The sequence below is a fragment of the Cyprinus carpio genome, chromosome B2, assembly GCF_018340385.1.
Source record: "Cyprinus carpio isolate SPL01 chromosome B2, ASM1834038v1, whole genome shotgun sequence".
Taxonomy (NCBI): Eukaryota; Metazoa; Chordata; class Actinopteri; order Cypriniformes; family Cyprinidae; genus Cyprinus; species Cyprinus carpio.
The window spans coordinates 10,483,342-10,500,547 of record NC_056598.1 but is presented as its reverse complement, the minus strand read 5'-3'; the positions used below and the strand labels follow the sequence as shown (position 1 = coordinate 10,500,547).

The following is a 17,206-nucleotide window of genomic DNA, read 5'->3' as shown; positions in this document are numbered from 1 at the left end:
GAACTTACATAAGCCACTGACTGACCCATAGAGACAAAGTAAAGCGACCAGCGCTGGCAGATTGGTCGGTGATGTGTAGCATTTCTTATCAAAACCCACGAAAATGCCCACAACCATTGCTGTGCTGACAGAGTAGTTCATCTGGCACAAACAAACAAAAGGGATGTGAGCAATCAAGCGGTAATCCAAACACATTTTGCAATGACTAATAATGACTGGCATTTCTCAGAACTGTTCTTGTTAACACACAACGCTTATGAATCTCACCATGTCCCAGAAAAAGTTGGCGACCCAGTAGACCAGAGGGCTGACTCCACTAACAAACTGCAGATGCTTGGCCTTGGTGACACGCTCCTGAATGAGGTAGAGGATGAAGCTGGCTGGGATGAAGGACATGGCAAAGATGACGCAAATGGCCACCACTGCATCCACTGATGTGGTGAGACTGTCCAAAAGGAAAAGCAGCATTTTACTCACTACAAGAAGACTTTATATGTTTTCCTTAAAAGCATTATCCATACACTTGTTTAGCATTTATATTTATGTCTGAAAACAATTGAAACAATGTGTATCAGATTTCGGGGTTTCTGATTTCCTGACTACATACTTTACAGTTGAAAGGTTTGTGGTCAGTAAGATGTGAATGTACTTGTTGATTGATAACAACTGATTAGAATTACGAAACATGTTGGATATTCGAGGAAGATGATGTAAACTGGGCCTATTCGTCAAAAACATTTCTCTGTGTCATCTGACACTCACACAGTGACCTCTGAGAGCTGCTCTTTGGTGAGGTTGAGTGGGTGGTTGATGGCAGTAATGCAGTACTCTGATGGATTGGCGTGAGGCGGCAGGTAAGCACGGAGAATGGCATTGTTTGCTACGTTCATGAAGGAGACCATGGCATGCCAGCCTTTGTTATTATACCACACCTGTGACAATGGAGCAAAAAGTTAAGAATTTGATAGTTTTATATAATGCAATGGCATTTACACATTTGTAAGTCATGCTTAAGTTTTCTAACTACAGTTTGGGACGTTGTATTGTTAAATAGATGGTTTAACATACCTTAACATTGTACTCACTCTCCATGTAATGCAAGAATGTTCCTAATTCATTCATTACTGACTTTGAATAGGGGCCCTATGGATAAGATAAGCAGTCGTTCAACAGTGCACATGTTATGCAAGCAGAATAGAAAGTAATGTATTTAAATGCCTCTTTTCAAAATCTCATGTAGTATATTATGAATATGCTTTGGACACCAGAATTGACACGCCACGTCATTGACCAAAAGAGCCCGAATCTCCTCTGGATCAACATCAAGAATCGGCAGGTGTCCACCAACAGAGAGACCACCATACCTGTGGGGGGGAAAACAAACAGATTTAATCAAGCAACATTTTACATTTTACTGGTTATCCATCTCTTTTAATCTGTTTTTACTCTGGCTCTACTAATTCATTCTAAACGATTATGCAATACCACAATTACAAGTACAAATTTCAATTGTCAAAAAATGCATAATTGCATAATAAATGCATAATTACAGAAAAATTACCTAAAACATTAGCATGTCACACCCACACACACAAAAAAAGACAACTTCCTTTTTGGACTGAAATGAATTGAAATCTTGAGACATTATGTAGAAAGAAATTGATGTGAGTTTTCAATGGCTATGTTAAAAATGACAACTGCTCAAATATTTTTATTTTACGTAAGCAAGTATAACATACATATAGATAAATATAAAAATAAAATAATTATCTTTGTTTTTGTTCATTCACCCAATATTTGCTCTTCAAGCTACATATGAGGAAAAACAGCAATCATTATATAAAAATAAAACTAATAGTGATACTACTAACACTTTGTAGCTTTTATAACAGCTCACCTGGTCTTGATGAGTTTGGGATAAGTCTTCACTAAGTAGTCAGAGATGTTTTTGTTTGTCATGTCAAGCAAAATGTCCCCTGTTGGCTCTTTTCTCTACATCAGAGCAAAAACAGATATCACTAAACCAACCATAAGCACTATTAAAACATTTCAGTTCCATCATAGATCCTGACCTGGCGTGGCGGCAGTCCTCCAGCTCCAGCCGGACAGACAGGCAGCATGGTGAGCTTTGTATCAGTGCTGCACTCACAGGAAGGGGAGGGGTTTCTTGTATCCCACTCGGGACTCAGTAAGATGTTTTCGACCTCAGGAGAAACTGGAGGAACTTCCCAATCAGAAGTTGTGTTTAGGCAGGTAAAGAGGCTCCTGTGCACACATATTCACATTTATAAGAGGCTAACAGTGTCTGTCTACTATTTTAAATCTGTCAATAAAGAGTTCTTACTGTAGCTAGGAAATAAACCAGCCTGCCCCAACACAATATCACATTACAAAAACTGAGTTGATGCCAAGAAGTACAGAAAAAAAAAAAAAAAACTCACTCCAAAGGCTGATTTGCCATGCAGCGTGTTCCCATGCCAGGCTCCTTCAACAATGTCTGTATGAAGTGCCTCATCTTTGGATGTGATGGCTGCTCATTACTGAGACACAGAAGAACAGTAAGGATTTCAATCACATCTCCCATGAAAACATACACACTATGGGTCAGATTCAGAGAACAACTCTCACCTGATGAAGGTAAACTGCGGTCCATACATCCACGGGGTGAGGGTCAGACTGGGAAACTCTCCAAATGGTGGGACAATCATAGTGAAGACCAAAGCAATAAGGACAAAACTGGCTGGCAAAACAATCTACAAAAAAAAGCAAAATGTAAAGAAAACATCTGCTTACTGGCTACTTGTTTTAAGAAAATAAATATTTTTTTTAATTTGTACTTTTATGTTCCACAGAAGACAAAAGCCATACATGTTTGGAACGACATTAAGATGGGAAGATGATGGCAGAAAAATCATTTTTGATTGAACTATTCCTTGAACATGAATGAACAGTGTTCACCTTACCTGTGCAAGAAAATCTTTGTGGCTGCGTGCGGCATGGTGAAATCTCTTGACCAGAAGAGCGTGGAACTGCTTGAGCACCAGACTAAAGCCTTTAACCTGCCTGGAGGCTCTGCCAGCATTGTTGTCAGACTCCAGTGGGTTTACACCATTAGCATCTGTAAACCAGACCAGATATTGATGTAACATATTTAGATCTTTGGTAAAAAAAAAAAAAAAAAAAAATATTCCTTACTGGTCCAAAGCATTATATTTAGGCTGCTGGTTTGTCCTCACCTGGCTAATTAACCATTGACAATTGACCAGCACAATTTTTTAAACCAGCAAGACTGCATTTGTTTCTTTAACAAGCAAGACATTATTGCTTTACTAGCTTAACCAGGAACATTTTCAGCCAGTCAACCAGCATGATTGACTGGTTCACCAGCGCTAATCAGCACAAAACCAGCCTGGGCCAACATGGAAATTTATACTAGTCTAGACTGGTCTGGTATCTGCCAAAAGCTTTAGCTCTACATAAAGCATAGCACCTCAATCAAATCCTTCATAGCTCCCTGTTAGCTTCTTAGCATGAGTGCTAAGCAAAGCTGAGATCTGGGATCTCGATTCACCTTCAACATTACTCGCAGCCTCCCTGTCTTTCCTCTGTTGTAGCATCCATTGCTCTGAGGGAGTAGGCGACCACACAGTCAAACAATATTATAAACTATTGGTTTATTAAAAGTGCAGGATAAAAAAATAATAATAATAATAATAAAAACGAATTGACTTATGAGATACATTACATGTCTGTAATTATGACTGTAAATATACAGTAGGTAATATGAGGATATTCACCTGGTGTGACAGAGCTGTTGGCTGCTTCTCCATCTGCTGTAACTTTTAGAAAGATCTAGATATATACAACACAGTTTCTTAAAACATCGAGCACACACTTATCTATACAACTCTGCACAGTAACAACCAGTGTTATTTTATCTATAAACTGTTTATTTATTTATATTTTGAATTAGCTTCTATTTTTTTATTTTAATTTTAGTTTAAATGTTAGTAATTTTATGTTTTCGTAATTTTAATTAAATATTTCAATTTCGCTTTATTTTAGTAATTTTAGTGTTTCAACTTACTCAAATAATATCTAATATTATGTAAGTTATATTTTTTTTTTTTTTTTTTTTTTTTTATTTTTAAAAACAACACTGGTCACAACTGACTGCAACAGATTAATAGTTACTGTACACTAAAAATGCATACATGCTGCTAATATCCATAATGACTAACACAACCATTACAGCTATATAAATATATAAAGTCTATTGACAGATATCACTGATAGTAATGGTTGCTAGCATAATGCACAAAATGCTGTCTTACCTCCTCTAGTGAGGTGTCAGATATGCCAAAGCTACTGAGGCCCATGTCGCCCAACGTTTCCTCCAGTTCACGGAAAAGGCTTGCGTATGCACGATATTTAAAACCTTTGTTTGGCAGCAGATAGGTCATCTCCTGACCAATCATTTCAATCAGCTTTGCCTCAGGCACGTGGTGATGAATCAGAGTAGTGATGCTCTCAACGTTCCCTGTGTAATGAGAGAAAAAAAGACTTGTTTTTGAAGAAATAAGACTAAAGTGGCTGTTATATCAATGTATATGTTGAGTCGTAAGTACACTGACCGTCCAGTATTCTCTCAGGTTGTAATGCATGACTTTCCTCTTTATATCTGGTGCAAGTGGAGCAGGTGCAGGAGCACTCAGATGCACAGTCACACTCATTCTGAAGAGCACAGTCAAAGAACTCTTATAGGACACAATCAAATCGCACTTCCAAGCTTTTAAATGATATTTTGGGGAGGTTGTCTCTTCTCGTATTAGATAAATCTACTGTAGTTTCACATTTTGGGAAGAATATGTGAATAGTGTTTGCCAATACAAAAGTATGCAGTTTTTAGGTAGCTTTGTAGACACCATTATTTTTCTGGAACGTTGCAGTATTTATTATAAATTTATCATAGATTTATTATAGATCTATCTATGCATGTTTCACTTGAATATACATTGCAGCTGGACAATAGAGAAGAAAGGATAATTGTTGTCCATTTAATGCCAATATTAAGTTTTTTTTGTTTGTTTGTTTGTTTTTGTTTTCGTGGCTTGTTTTATAATTTACCAAGTGAAAATAGTAAATGTGGTGTAAAATGGCACCTGATAATCAAGTTTTGCGATACGATTCATGGCTGCAGCAACTGTGCAACCAGTTTTGTGGCAAATTTGATTCAAATTCTGTGTTGCAGGCTGGACTAAAACCTGTGTTGTCCATATAAACACTATAATTGTGTGTGTCTGTGTGCTGTTAACAATGGTATCAAGATCCTGACAGTCAAAGCACTCCCAACAAGCACATTCAAAGCAAAGCTGTGGATTGTAAATACCATAAATGAAAATACTACAAACTAGAAAAGCATGCAAGCACTTTATTCTTAAGGCATGACACTACAGACAAAACCATTGTTTTTCAATGCATGAAGTTTTGCTTGTGCATTTTGCTTCCTTAACGTGTTCTTTCAGACTAGTGGGAAACATCCAAAATACACATTAAAGTTATTTTATTGCACTTTATCTATTTTATATCAGTAGATTTCAATAGCAATACATATTTTTAAAGGGCTTGTGTTTTTTCTCAAGCACTGAGTCAGAAATCTTCACTTCATGAGCACCATACAACGCCAAACACAGTAACAGTTTTATTTCTATCTATATTTTGATGGATTTCTGTGCTGGAAATGTATGCAAATGAGTGCATATTTAATTATATAATGTTATTTGCATATTTAAACCTAGCATTTCAGACAACTTGTAATACAAAACAGCTAATGTGCTTAATCGTCAGGGGAAGTACGGTGATTTCCATTAGTTAAAATATACCCTATTCAATTATAGTGTCTTGCCTTAATCACCAACATTGTGACCTTTCGCAGAAGTCTCCCACCTCTTTTTTGCGCTGGTCTTTCATGCGACGCACCAGCGTGAGGTAGAAACCCACTCCAAAGCAGTTCTTCAGAAAGAGAGGAGAGCCACTGCAGTGTAGTTTCCCTTTAGAAATGATGGCCACTCTGTCACTCAACAGGTCTGCCTCGTCCATGTGATGAGTGGACAGTATTACTGTGCGTCCTGGATGAAGTGCATGAATAAGAGAAAGTGAATGATACAGATATTTAACAACTTTTGCATCTTATTGCATGAGCAGCTGCACAGTGTAAATTGTTTTCTTTGGCCAGAAGGTGGCAGTACCTGTGCGGTACTTGAGTAGCAGGTCCCAAATGGAGCGTCTGGAGTATGGATCCACTCCTGATGTCGGCTCATCCAGTATCACCACCTTAGAACCACCCACAAAAGCCATCGCCACGGACAGCTTCCTCTGCATACCCCCTACAGAGAGAGAGTCGAAACGCAATTACAACACTGACTTGATAGACATTAGTGCCGGATGTTTACTCTCTCACAAACAAACAATTACATACAGCAGGATAAAGCAGCATGACAAATACACCACTGTTGAATTGTGCTATTGTTGTCTCAGAGGCATTTAAAACACATTTTTCATGTTTACTCTAGGAAAGCTTCGTTGCTTCATTTGAAACCCACATCAGCCCTAAAAAAGAAGCTTAACTTTAATGTCCCCTTATTTAAATATCTGTTTAAAACACAGATCATCGGCAGGCAAACATTAAGACCCCATAACAACAGATTACCACTTTATTGTGTCAGGTTTGCATTGAGACCCACCAGAGAGGTTCTGTGCTTCCTCGTCTCGTTTATGAGGCAGTCCCAGGTCCTCCAGCATGTTTTCAACCTCCTGCATGGCCTCCTTGCGATCACGTCCCTTCAGCAGAGAGTAGAAGAGAATATGCTCCTCTACTGTCAGGCTGAGTGAAATAAAATAAAATATACATTTTTGAGGCAACCAGACTAGAGAGCATTTACAATATTACTTCCAGGCAAGATCACTCACTGATTGAAAAGGATGTTGTACTGTGGACACATGCCCAAAGATTGTTGTATGGCATCCATTTCTGTACGAATGTCCTTACCATATATGTAAGCCGTTCCAGAGGTGGGCGGAAACAACCCTGTTAATATGGACCTATGACAGTGCAAGTACACATGTGAGAAATGTGTCCAAATCACTCAAAATAGATAGGATTTATGTTTTCATATCAATGACATTAAAGGATAAAGAGAAGGTAGGGACGCACAAGGTGGTGGTCTTTCCTGCCCCGTTGTGACCCAGGAAAGAAGTGATCTGGCCCTCATAGAAGTTCATGTTGAGACAGTCCACTGCAGGTCTTGAGTTCTTCGAATACACTTTCACCAAGTCCTGCACTGACACTCCTATTATCAGACCTTCCGGCTCTGGCTCAAAGAACGGATTCCCTGCAGGAAAACACCAATACGGACCCTAAATCAGACAGACAACTGACAACATAACAGGTGCTACAGCAATAGACCAAGTTAATAAAATTACATTTGAATTAAAATCACAAGTAGATGAAGTTACTAATGCACAGTTCAAAGTACAGGTGCAAAGTTAGTGCAAGATTATTTTTGCAGCAGAGTGATGGCAACATGAAATTTAAAAGGTATTCTCAAATCAGATTAAGCTGATATACGTATATACGATATACGTACCATCGTGCACAGGCTGTATCTCCTCCTGTTGAATCTCTTCCTGTGTTTTTAGCTGTTCCTCCCGCTCTCTCTCTTTCTCCATCCTCTCTCGTTTCTCCCTGTGCTTGCATTGTTTGCTGCTGCGGGAACCATTGCATTCCCTGTGGTCAGGCGAAAGGCCACCATACTCCACATCCTCCTGCTTCTCCACGTTGTTTACCAAAGGCTTCTCAGGGCCTAGAGACATGTGGGTGAGTTCACAAAATGAATGTAATGTAGGCCCTGTTTACACATGTATTTAATTCTGTAAACTTCTGATCAAATCATACAAGATGGATATTAATATCAGCTGTAAACATTCAACCATACCTGAATCTGGAACCTGTGAGGGTTGAGGCATCGGCTTCAGCCAATAAGAGGGCTGCAGTGGGAAATAAAAGGGCCGACCAATGCCATACTGGCCTGAAAAGCCAATGGCAAAAAGAAGTAAGCACACATACTCATTTACACACATTCAAAAGCATATTTTCTTTTGTTAGTAACATTCAGTGCAGTGATTTGAAAGAAACTGACCTGGAAAGACATTATCGAGATACCAAGCCAAAAAAGCATAGATAACTGCATCCAATAGCATCATGTGAATGGAAGTGAAGAAGGAGTACTCATCACCCTCTAGAGGACTTGTACGAATATTGTCCCACTGCAGCCCCAGGCCTTGCTCCTCATAGCGGGACAGATACTCTGTCCCAAATCCAAAGGCCACCGGAGACAGAAAGCTCTGGAAAAGAAGGACCATTTTACAAAACATTAACTGCAGGCAAGAGCCATTTTGACCACTGAGATTATTTTCCAAATGTAAATAGTATGTGAATAACATAAGCCTTCATGCTAATTACATTTATAGCAGTAGTTCTGAACCTCTGCATTGCAACAAAGTATTCGATGCTCCTCTGATATGGACTATTTCCTATATTTCTGCAGGAATTTTGACAAAGCTGCTTGTTTTCAAACTGGGAGTATTGATATATTAAATTGATTAGCCACAATTATTTTGTGACTTTTCTTCAGTTAAAACAACTGTATTATTATTATTACACATTTCCATTTAAATATTATAATAGTATTTTAATTAAGATTAGACATTGATTATCTTATTAATAATAACTGATTAGTTTACATGTAAAACTTTTAGTCATCTGAAGTCACTCTTAGAAGTTTGCCGAGGCCCTCTAGTGGTAAAGAATCACTTAATTTATAACGTTTTCAGTTACTTTGAATGCTGGCGTTTGAGATTGGATCAATCAGAAGAGAAGTGGAACAGCATTGTGGACTCACCACAGCTAACTTCATTTCCTTGGTAATGCGATCCTGCCAGGCGAAACAGAAGATGTGAGGGAGGTAGAGGGTGAAGTAGATGATGCCACTGCAAGCCGCAGCCAAGTTGGCCTTATTGAAGAACACACTCATCAAGAAACACTGCATAATAGTGGCCACAGTGAACGTGAGTAGAAACAGAAACAGGATGATGGGATCACTGTAATTCAGCACTTTGCCTACCTGAGGACAAAGACAAAAACAAAAAACAAAAAAACAATTGGGATACTCTTGTATTTGCAGTGTAAATAATTTTATCATCACACATCTCTCTTGCTTTGTATTGCTACCAATGAGGTAGCAATACCAAAAATACAGGATATGGTCCATGCAAATTCTAAGAAATACTTTACAAAGAAAAAGGAGTAAGGGAGAGTGACAAAAGAGATATGTACTAACAACATACATCCAGCAGAGGTCACAATGCAACAAATCTGAGAAAGTCTCAAAGGGACAAAGTTCAATTGACATGGTTCATCAGTCATCACATTTCTTCCTCACCATGATAATGGCAGTCAGCAGAGCAGTGCTGGTGGCCATCATGAGGAAGCTGTCGATGAACCATGTGTACCAGATGACTCCATTAGAGACGCCCATGGCCTTCAACGTCTCCTTCAGCCTCATCTCCTTCTCTAGCACAATGCTCTTCACAATCATGGACACTGAGTAGATCCAGGCCAGCACCATGAAGATGGGGAAACAGCGGTTTAGAGTCAGCATGAACCTTGATATGGAAAAAAAAACAAAAAAGTTCCATTGGACATTGGCATAATTGCAAGGTTTCGTTGAGAACTAAATGCTAATAACATAAAGGTAATACATATACAACATAAGTGATAACAGCATTTTCATTTTTGTGTGGACTATCCCTCTAAGCAGGTATGATATTATGGGATAGGGTCAGTTAGCAGCACTTTCTGGCCTCATAATTTCAGCCATCACTCACATGTCATCCACATAGCAGGGGTAGGGCATCTGCTGCAGGTAAACACCTAAAGGCCAGTCATGACCTGTGTGTAACCTGAGGATTCCGTGTTCAATCATGTCCTGCAGGTAGGCAAAACCCCCCCAAATGTAGCGATGGTCCTGCACAGGGTCTGCCCTTGGGCCAGGGTCCCAGTACCTAAGAGAAATGGAGGGAAACTTTTGTTTGGTGCTAATTCAGTTTTTTTTAAAACATGAACAAGAACAAGAACACAAAATGTTTCTTGAGCTGACTAATACAACTTTATAGAGTGTCACTGGGCTGCTCTGAGATGAACATACTTCAAATTCAGCCTTCTAGCTCACTGGGAAGACATCTATAAAAGTCAATGCAACTGTAAGCCTATAAATGTGTACTTTCAGGGGGTTACTGAGATATATAAATACTCCAGCACCATAAAACTTTAGAGAGTGTTGGAGGGCTTGTTTGACATGACATGTATGGAAATTTCAACCTCCTACTTTACTGTGAAGGCATCACAAAAAAAAGTCAAATCCGAGACAATTCTTGCCTACTTATAATAATGCTAAAATTTTGCAATACTAAAAGCCTGAAAATATTTTTCCACAATTCATAAATTGCTTGAAATTACATGCTTAAAAATGAGTCCAAACTATTTCAATAGGAGTGGCAAAAATCACAATTTGTAATTCAATTCACATTGCTTGTTTATAGTGGCTGCACTTTGCATTATGCCCACGTAATGAAAACACAATGAACCAACAGGCCCACAGTGTGATTTGATCCTTGGATATTTGTCTTCTTGTGTCAAAGAGGGACGGCTACAGTGAGATCTAACCAGACTAACACCTGCAGGCATGCTTTGTGCTCCAGAGAGACTCTCAGTAACGAGTGGTGTCATTTTGCACGGCGCAGCACACTGGAGCTCCACGTAGGATGTATGATTGTGCCTGCTCTTTCTCTTGCTCTAACAATAGTGTGTTGAGCAGTAACACCTTACATGAACAATAAAGAGAAGATCTTCTATTCTCTCCTTACACAATCAATTTTTATATAAACGCTGAATCAGAACATGTAAACTGAAAGATGAGACATGAATTTATAATCTAATGTTCCTTAAGTGTTCCCTCAAACCTGATCACATTAAAGTTAAAATAAGATTAGTTTAAACATTTGCTTGCTGTCCCTCAAGCCATAAAACCTCATTATTCATTTTAACTATGATTTTGACGAGTAAGTCTTAAATGACAAAATGTTTTTTTTTTTAATTGCCGATTGAGATAAATATCAAATAGATTCAGTTTGACTCTGCTTCAGTGGTTTAATGGTCTCTCACCACCCAGTAATAAGGTACATAAGGAACAACCCTTATTAGATCAGATGAACAATGAAGCAGTTTCATCCTACACAATTATGGATGACCTCTCACCTGTCTTTGATTTTGTTGGTGCGTTCCACTGCATCAATGTCCATTCGGATCTTGAACTTGACATGGCGGGGCAGTTCTGTGGTCCAGGGGTACATGTCCATGAAGACCAGACCTGCCCAGAACTTATTCTCCCCCAGCAGGTGCAGAGCCTGATGGGTCATCAGATTCTCATCCATGTGACCCACAAACTTATCCAGACTTATACACTGTGAGGAAATGAAAAAAAGAAGAAAAAAAAAAAAACATGTTTGATTGTTGAATCTTGTATGTTCTTGTGGTGGCATCAATATAAAGTACAGTGGATCATATATAGATGAACAAACGATGCAGGACGAGTTATAAATCTTAGTTTAATACTGTTTATTTAGTGTTTAAGTACTATTACTATTATTAGTACTATTTATTTATTGCTTGCGAAGAAATGCTATTTCTGTTGCTATGAATATTCAGATGAACAGTACAACTGCTGTGAACTTATTTTTATAAAACAGACCATTCAACAAACATTAAATTAATAATCAACTACAATAATCCATTTTAGACACAATATTGCCATTAATTTGTGAATGATTGTTTAGCTCCTGAATGAATCAGAGTTTTTAAACATCTGCTGAGGCGAATGGTTGTTCTGCTCCTGAAATTTGTGTTTTTGAACAAATTTGTTAAGTAAATGATTGTTTTGCTTTTGAATGAATCAGTAATAATCAGTAATAAATCAGTTTTTGAAAGAATCTGTTGAGTGAATGATTGTTTCGCTGCTAAATTAATCTGTGGTTTTGGACAAATCTGTAAAGTGAATGACTGTTTTGCTCCTAAAGAAATCAGTGTTTTTGAACAAACTGGTTGACTAGGGTAACAATGCAATTGTAGAAAGAGTTACTGTAAAATCCCTACCACCAATACACAGATTGACAGTCAGCCTAGAGAGTGCAAACACAGCAGCTAATCAGATTCAAAGACTGGAACTAATAATGTCTATGTGCACATTGGTATGTAAGAATGCCACGCTTTCGAGAGCCGAAGCAATTCTCATAGGAGCAGGCCTCTTGTTCTTAAAGTGGACCAATGACATGGGAAAATCATAGAGTCTGTGTTGGCTCTTCACTGGAGGACTGCTGTACAATAGCTGAGTGAACGGCTCACTCTCACATCACATGCCACCGCACTAGAAATGAGAGGCCTCCTACTTCATGCACACCATATCTAATGGAGTCATTCACAGTAATGTACAATGCCACCAGAGGTCCTGAACAAACAACTGAATGGAAAGATTCAATTGGACCCCCGCAGGACTCACATGTTCTCAACACATTTCAATTGAAAAACACAACATTCACATTCAGAGGTACTCAGCTTGAGCTCATGGACTGAAAAAAAAACACAAATAAACCAAAATGATATGCCACAATTATATTTTTTACGATCCCATATAGCTCTTCAAGGTAACATTTGAGAAGGGCTGAAGAGTGACAGCTATAGCTAATAGGCTAAACGGGTAAGGTTTGTTTATAAAGCATGAAGGCTCGCTGTTCGGATGTAGACAAAGGGAGGCTGGGTCACCCTATGATAGCCCTCTCCCACCATTGCCGTCCCACTCTAATCAATTTGCGAGAAGAGGCCTCCAGCTTACGGGACAGGGGCCGGTCATGGCTTGGGAGGTGAGGTAACATACTGAAGCTGAGTGATTTGCCCCTCTTGTTTCTCAATGAAGCCCCCCGTCCACAAAAACAACACGGTGCTGGCAAAGGGTGTCTCTCCCACCCACTCCCCACTTAATCAAAGCCGCACAATAGAGGGGCCTGCATGCTGTTGACAGCTTGCCTGTTCTTTTCCCTTTCACCCATCTGGCCACAGTGGGCTCTATATAGGCATGCTAAGTGGTCTTTCTTGTGGTGATGTGCTGAGAGCAATCAGTGCTCTGCAGAATGAGAGCTGTGGTGCTCAGAGCTGTAGAGCCTCATTCTGTCAAGTGAGGAATGGATAGGGTGGTTTGTAGGGAGATGCTCAACATGGGGGCATCGCTAGACATCCCGGAAAGGGCTGGAGCCCCGAATCTGGAGAGAGCTGAATGTTTAAGGGGCATGATTAAAGGATGTAAATTAATTTTGACTTTATTTATGGATCATTAATAATGTTTGCCAATATTAATATATCACAGTGCTAAAGAATATTCCTTTTACTCCTTTAGCTTTCAATATCTAACTCCATTTGCTTTAGAATTAATCAGCTTTGTCAATGAATCTGTAGAGTGAGGGATTGTTTTGCTCTTGAATATATCAGTGTTGATATAAATGGATCTCTGTTTTTGAATGAATCTGTTTTGTAAATTATTGTTTTGGTCTAGAATGAATCAGTGTTTTTGAACAAATCTGCTGAATTAATTATTGTTTTGTTTCCGAAATGAATCAGTGTTTTTGAACAAATCTGTTGAGTGAATTATTGTTTTGATCAAGAATGAATCAGTGTTTTTTAATGAATCTGTTATTGTTTTGTTCCAGAATGAATCAGTGTTTTTGAATAAATATGTTACGTAAAATACTGTTTTGTTCCAGGATGAATCAGTGTTTTTGAATAAATTCGTTGAGTAAATTATTGTTTTGAACTAGAATGAATCAGTGTTTTTGAACAAATCTGTTGAGTTAATTATGGTTTGATCTAAGTATTTCTAAACAAGTCTGTTGAGTAAATTATTGTTTTAATCTTGAATGAATCAGTGTTTTTGAACAAATTTGAGTAAATTGTTCAATTCTAGAATGAATCAGTATTTTGAACAAATCTGTTGAGTAAATGAATCAGTGTTTTTGAATGAATCTCTTGAATTAATTTTTGTTTTGTTCCAGAATGAATCAGTGTTATTGTAAAATCTGTGGAATGAATGATTGTTTTACTCCAGTGTTTTTAAACAAATCAGTTTAATGAAAGACCTACGGGTGGAACAACTGCAGAAAGAGTCTGTAAAGTTATGTGCCAAAATAATATATTACAGTGCTAAATAACAATACTTATGGTTTTCAATGCACACTTCATTTGTGGAAATGTTTGCAAGCTTAAAATGCTGAAATTGGTTTTAAACAAGATATGTTTGCATAAAATGTTTGCATGTCATTCAGACTACTAAAATTTCAGGTTCAGTTCTAAAGGAAATGTGTGGTGTTTTAAAAGAGTACATTTACTAAATGCCATTTTTGTCAGTTCTAACTAACTCATCCCTAAACCTAAATTCAATTGACGACTGCCCTTACCTCACTGTACCGGTTGAACATCCGAATAGCCTGATCAGCCAGACTAAAGACGTTTCTCCAGTCAAAGTTTGTCATGTTCATAAATCTGTCCTGCTTTGGGCCATTGTGCAGGAAGTTAAGGATGTCTTTGGTGGAGAACTGTGTTTCTTTAAGACGCCTGTCCAAAAAGTCCATCACTGTGGGGTTTCTAAGTGTGTCCTGCAGTGGGTTGAAAAAAGAGAGAGACAGTTGTGAAAATGGTTGTGCTGCTCATTTTCGTGGAAACCACAATAAAAAAAAATTTCTTTCTTTGATTAATAGAAAGTTCAAAAGAACGGCATTCATTTGAAATAGAAATCTTTTTTAACATTATAAATGTACTTTCACTGTAACCTTTGATCAATGTAATGCATCCTTGCTTAATTTAATTTCTTACAAAAAATTCTTACAGACCCCAAATATTTGAACTGTAGTGTATACAAAGACATATCATGACAGATAATAAAATATAACAACGTAATCCCATGAGAGATTACACAGAGACCAAAGGAGGACAGTGGATTGTATATTCAGGAGATTATTGGAATAATGTGGCATGTGAAGGGATAAAGGGAGGTGTGTGTGCATGTGTGTATGAGATGAAAAGAAACAGATACGTTACCCGTATCATGTTCATTTGGACGCTGTTCTGAAAGAATTCCCAGAGCTGCGGTCCCACCTCTTCCCAGACCTTCCCCATTTTCTGCAACCTCTCTAGCTCCTCAAAAGTAATGTTGGCCTGGCAAAACATACCCACACAAATTCATATGGATTGTCAGCATCATACTGTATGTGTACAGGGCACCTTAATCTGTCTACAGGGATGCACAATAACAAAACAACTGACTCAGCAATGTTTAAGCTCACTAAAACAAAAACAACAATCCAGGTGGAAAAATATAAGTGTAGCCTTGACACACATAAATGAATTGAAGCACACAATATGCTCTTTGGATCATCTCAAATAATGCTGGAGCTGAAAACTGCTACTTTAAACTGTAATAATATTTTACAATATTAGAACTTTAATTGTATTTTTGATCAAATGCATGCATGGTGAGCATAAGAGACTTCTTTACAAAAAAAAATCTTACCGACCCCAAACTTTAGTGTATGATTTGATTGTCAGTGGTTACAAGACAGTGCATGTATGAAAGTAGGTGGATATTTGTATATTACACTTTTTATTATCTTTCTGACAGCTGGGGAGTCTGGGGTGAAGAGGATCTTCCCCATCACCAGAGGCTTCACTGAATTCCACATGATTTTCGTAACAGGGTTCGACTCTAGGTTCTGCATCAGTGCATTACAAAAAGGAGCTGTGGTCCAAAGAGAGAGTGAAAGAGAAACAGAGCAAGAAAAAGAAAGTGAAAAAGAGAAATTAGAACAAAGCAAAAGTGAAAGAGTGAAAAAAGTGAAATTAACAGATCAGACAGCTCAATAGCTCTTACTTGCTGTCTTGTCATAGGTGTAGCTGTCGTGTCCTCTGGAGCTGTTGATGCCTAAGAAAGCCTTGTAGTTGTTGTCCTCATACCAATTAAAGGAGAAGACCCGGGTGATCTCACTCTCTGGGTATCCGCAGAAGAGGTCCGACATAGTGGACATCAGATGACTGAAGGACGAGGGACCCCCGGACTGGAAGATGGAGTACATGACCCGCATCAGGTCCTGGGAGCTGGGCCTCTCCGCAAGCTGTGAGAGGAAGGCCATTTTAGTAAATGTAAACTTTTACAGTCTGATTTTAAAAATAAACTCCACATAGCAGCTACAGTATGTACAGATTAATTTATGTATGGGCCTTAAATGCATCAGGGCATGATAGCTGAAGGAAGTCAAGATTTTCAGTACAAATCATATGATAATTTTATGATGCTTTAAAGAACTTTTTAAAGCTTGAGTCACCAACTACATTCATTTGATGGGAAATAGCAACTTTCTGCTGAACATCTCCTTTAGTTATTCAAAGATTAAACAAACAAACAGGTTTTAAACAATCTGAGAGTAATAAATGCTCAGAGAACATTTGTGTTAACTATTTCTTTAAGGATGCAAGCCATTATGACTGATAACACTACTCTTACGTAAGAAGATTTATAATATAAAGCTAAATATAACGGATAGACACTACCATTCAAAAATAATAATAATAATAATAATTTTATAGAAATTTTATTCATCAGATTGATCAAAAGTGACAATAAAGTAATTAGTTATGTTACAAAATATTTATATTTCCTTAACAATAAATGCTGTTATTTTAAACTTTCTATTCATTAAAATAAACTGTAAAAATGTATCACAGTTTCCAGAAAATACTAAGAAAAACAATTGTTGGCAACATTAACAATAAAAATTTAAAATAAATTAAATTTTTTAAAAGTAACAGTATTTTAATTTTTTATAAAATTGTAATAATTGTAATAATAATTGTAATAAAATGTCAAAAAATGCACTTTTACTGTATTTTTTGACAAAACATAATTTTTTCAAATACATTAAAACATTTTTTTACAGACGGTAGTGTACCTATTCATTCTTTATAATTAATATTTTAGAATAACAGCACAGTTTA

At 37.7% G+C, this 17,206-nt stretch overlaps 1 pseudogene; it reads right to left on the bottom strand.

The window, feature by feature from the left end:
- Positions 1-17,206, bottom strand: part of LOC109081733 — a 36,284-nt pseudogene that overhangs the window by 7,772 nt on the left and 11,306 nt on the right.